Here is a 4,636-nt window from a genome sequence, read left to right on the forward strand (position 1 = left end):
ATCTCTCTGCAACCTCACCAGCATTTGTTATTTTCTGTCTTATTGAATTTTGCTATTATTGCTGGGGTGAGATGATATCTCATTGCTGTTTTGATTTGCATCTCTCTAATGGCTAATTGGCCCTAGGGGATGGCCTCAGGGCCTCGGGCAGTCCGCTGCCACACCCAAGGCCAGCTGTTCAAACCTATCAGCCACTCCCTTCCAGGTAGCTAGGCTGTCTCTTAGGAGCTCTGATAGCATAGTGCCTAAGGCACTTGACTGCTAACCAGAAGGCTGGTGGTTCAAATCCACCAGCCACTAGTCAGAAGGAAGGTTGGGCAATCTACTTCCGTAGTGATACTGCCTCAGAAACCCAAGGAGGGGTCGCTATGAGTCGGGTCCGACTGGACGGCACATAACAACAGCAATGGCTAATTATCATGAGCATTTGCTCATATGTATAGCCAGTATGCCTTCTTTAGGGAAATGTCTATTCATATCTCTTGCCCATTTTTTAATTGGGTTGTTTGTCTTTTTGGTGTTGAGGTTTTAACGTTTTCTATAAATTTAGGAGATAAGTTCCTTGTCAGATATGCCATAGCCAAATAATTTTTCCCAATCTGTAGGTTCTCTTTTTATCTTTTTGGAGAACATCTTTTGTTAAAGAGGCTATCTCTCCCATTTAATAGGCTTTGGTCCTTAGTCAAAGATCAGCTGTCCATAGGTGGATGGGACTATTTCTGGTTTTTTTTTATTCTGTTCCATTAGTCTATCTATCTATCATTGTACCGATATCATGCTGTTTTGACTACTGTGGCTGTATAGTAGGTTTTGAGTTCTGGAAGTGTGAGATCTCCTTTTTCTTCTTTGGCAGTGCTTTGCTCATCCAAGATCTCTTTCCTTTCCATATGAAAGTAGTGATTAGTTTTTCCATGTCCTTAAAAAGTGTTGTTGGAATCTGGATCAGGATTGCATTGAATGTGTAGATTGCTTTGGGTAATATTGACATTTTCACAATATTCAGTCTTTCTATCCATGAACAAGACATATTCCTCCATTTATGTAGATCCCTTGTAGTTTCTTGTAGTAGTGTTTTGTAGTTTTCATTGTAGGTCTTTTATGCCCTTAGTAAGATTTATTCCTAAATATTTTATCTTTATGGTAGCTATTGTAAATTGTATTATTTTCCTCATTTCCTTTCAGAGGCCTCTTTGTTGATGTGAAGGAATCCAACTAATTTCTGTATGTTGACCTTGTATCCTGCCACTTTGCTGAACCTTTCTATTACTTCCCATAATTTTTTTTTTTCCTGAGTCTCTTGGGTTTTCTATCAGATTATATTATCTGTGAATAGAGATAGCTTTACTTCTTCTCTGCTTATTTGGATGCTTTTTATTTCTCTTTTTTGTCTTATTGACGTGGCTAGGACTTCCACTACAATGTTTAATAGAAGTGGTGATAGAAGATATCTTTGTCTAGTTCCCATTTGCTAAGGGAATGCTTTGAATCTTTCTCTGTTAACAATAATGTTGGCTGTTGGCTTTACATACATGCCCTTTATTATGTTGAGGTTTTTCCCTTCTATCCCTATTTGGCTAAGAGTTTTGAACAGGAATGGGTGGTGGCTTTTATTGAATGCCTTTTCTGTGTCAATTGATATGATCATATCATTCTTTTGTTTTGTTTTGTTTATGTCATGGATTACATTATTTTTTTCTTATGTTGATCCACCCTTGCATACCTGCTATGAATGTCACTTAGTCAGGATGTATTATTTTTTGATATGTTGGGTTCTCTTGGCTAGGATTTTGTTAAAAATTTTTGTGTCTATATTCATGAGGAATGCTGGTCTATAGTTCTCCTTTTCAGTGGTGTCTTTCCTTGGTTTCAGTACCACTGTTATGCTTGCTGCATAGAATGAATTTGGGAGTACTCCATCTTTTTCTATGCTTTGGAAAGTTTGAGTAGTATAGGTGTCAGCTCTTCCCTGAACATTTTAGTAAAATTCTCCAGTGAACCCGTCTGGGCCAGGACTTATTTTGTGGGGAGTTGCAGTGTAGTAAATTACAAAGTGTGGCTTTTCTAGCCGTAAGTCTTTGTAAACTCTGTGGTGGAATTTGCCATGAGCAACTGAGTAACTCCTGATTTTTAAAGTTATCCACTTGGGGTATTTCTATTGGGAGCAGCACAAAGTAATTTTCTGGGAAGTTCACGCTCTCTCTCTCAGGTGTATAGAAGTCTGATGTTGGTATAGGTTAGTTTGGCCACTCTGCTAGGCTCAAAAAGGAGCCCTCCTAAAGGCAGAAGGAGTCTCTCACTGCTGACTGAGAGACCTTGAGAGACACACATTGCTGAGAAAGGCCTCAAGAAACATGCGCTGGTGAGAGAGACCTTGAGAGACATGCACTGAGAGAGACACCAAGAGACACCAATTGCTGAGAAACCTCAAGAGATACATGCTGGTGAGAGAGACCTCAAGAGACAAGTACTGCTGAGAGAGACTGTTGGTTGAGAGACGATGGGCTGAGAGAGATTGAGAGTGTTCCTGAACTTGAATTGCAGCTCGTTGCTTCACTAATAAACCCCATAATCTGTGAGTTCTGTGTGGCCACTTCAGCAAATTTTCGAACCCAGCAGAGAGGTGGTGGACACTGAAGGAAAAACAGATGGTGTTAGGTTGGTGAAAGGGCTGATGGGAGGCAGCATGTCTGGCCTTGCAGGAATAGGCCTTGGGCTACTGATGGTGATTCTGTCTTCCTTTTGTGGGGTTAGAGGAGGTCAGAAGATGAGGCCACTCTGCCCCTTTGGCAGGAGTTTTTTTCATGACCTGCTCATTTTCTTCTTTTGTTATAAGTCTATTCAAGTATTCTGTTTCTAACTGGGATAGTTTAGGTAGGTCTTATGTTTCTAGAAACTTGTCCACCTTGTCTACCTTCTTGAATCTGTTGGAGTACAATTCTTCATAATATTCTGTTAGTATCATTTTTATTTCAGTTGGTTCTGTTGTGATATCACCCTTTTCATTTATTATTCTTGTTATTTGCATCTTCTCTTTCTTTACTTTTGTTAGATTTGCCAAAGGCTTCTCAATTTTGTGAATCTTTTTGAAGAACTGGCTTCTTGTTTTGTTGATTTTCTTGATCTCTTTTTTGTTTTCTGCTTTGTTTATTTCTGCTCTGATTTTCCTTATTTCCTTACTTCTGGATACTGTAGGATTCTTTTGTGTGTGCGTGTGTGTGATGTATTTATTATAACAAACAAAGAGTAGCTGCTGAGCCAATTTACATTCAACCAAACACTTCATGGGATTTGGTTCCTTGACTTGGAGGTTTAGGGTCATGATTTCATGGAACATCCCAGCTAATGGGCCTAACAACATGTTTAGTCCTTCTGTTCTACCTTCTAATTCATTGCATAGTTCCTAGGGTCTTAAAAGCTTGGAAGTGGCCATCCAGAGCACAGCAATTTGTCCTTGTGAAGTAGTACTGGAAATGCAATGATAAATAAGGTAAATATGATCCTTCTCTCACAGAGCGTACAATGTAGTACTTATTGAATGACTCTATTTCTTTTTTATAAGTCACACATTCACAACTTTGCCCTATATTTTTACTGCAGCAGTCGTTCACTTATAAGAATTTATTTAAATGTGCTCTCTGCTCAATCAATATACATTTCATTTCTCACATTACATTTTGTTTTCCCTGGACTTAATAATTTTCTTCTTTTTCATTTATTATCACTTTCATATCATGTTTTTCTTATTTTTCATTTCATTCTACATATCTCTCATTTATTCAGTCCCAAATTCTTTTTTTTTTTTTTTAATTGTGATTTGGATGAAGATTTACAGAGCAAATTCACTTTCCATACAGTAGTTTACGTATACTTTATCTCATGACATTGACCACAGTTTACCACAATGCAACAGCTCCCTGCCCACTTCCACCCCATAGTTACCTCTTCCCAGTGTCCATCCCTCCATGGTCTCCTGCCCCCTGAGCTGCCTCCCTGTGCATAGGCAGTCCTTCTTTCTCAATGATTGTTCTTTCCAAGGAGTGTATCTACTTGAGGTAAATGTTCAACTCATATGGCTGTCTTCTGTTTGGCTGGAAACCACAGGTGTGGGTTCAACTCCAGACCTGAAAGGCAGTTAGGGGCCATAGTCTCAGTGGTTCCACCAGGCTCTAGCAAACCAGCAAAACTGGTCTCCCACCCCCCTTTTTTTTTCTCCAAATGATTTTGAGTTGTGTTCCACATTGTTCTCCCTCTCTATCAATGATCTCTTACATAGATCTCCTTCCAAGTGGATGACAGTGGTAGCCGGGCACCATCTAGCTCTTCTGGTCTCATAGTGGTATAGGCTGCAGACCGGATGGTGTTCCAGTTGCTAGGACTAATTGTTTCCATGAATTTTAGTTTTCTTCATTCTTCCTTGCTCTGGACAAGGAGAGACCCATCGTTGCATCTAGATGGCAGCTTGCTAGCTTTTAAGATCCCAGTTGATACTTGCCAAAGTAGGAGGAGAAACAATGTTTGTATAGTATGTTATGCCAACTGAGCTTGATGTCCCCTGCAACTATGGTCCCAAGCCCACAGGTTCAACTACTCTGTCCCTCTGGGTAGCTGGCTGTGACCAAGCAGTGACCACAACCTT

This window comes from Orycteropus afer, unplaced genomic scaffold, assembly GCF_000298275.1.
Source record: "Orycteropus afer afer isolate SDZICR_OR568_19922 unplaced genomic scaffold, OryAfe1.0 scaffold00052, whole genome shotgun sequence".
Lineage (NCBI taxonomy): Eukaryota > Metazoa > Chordata > Mammalia > Tubulidentata > Orycteropodidae > Orycteropus > Orycteropus afer.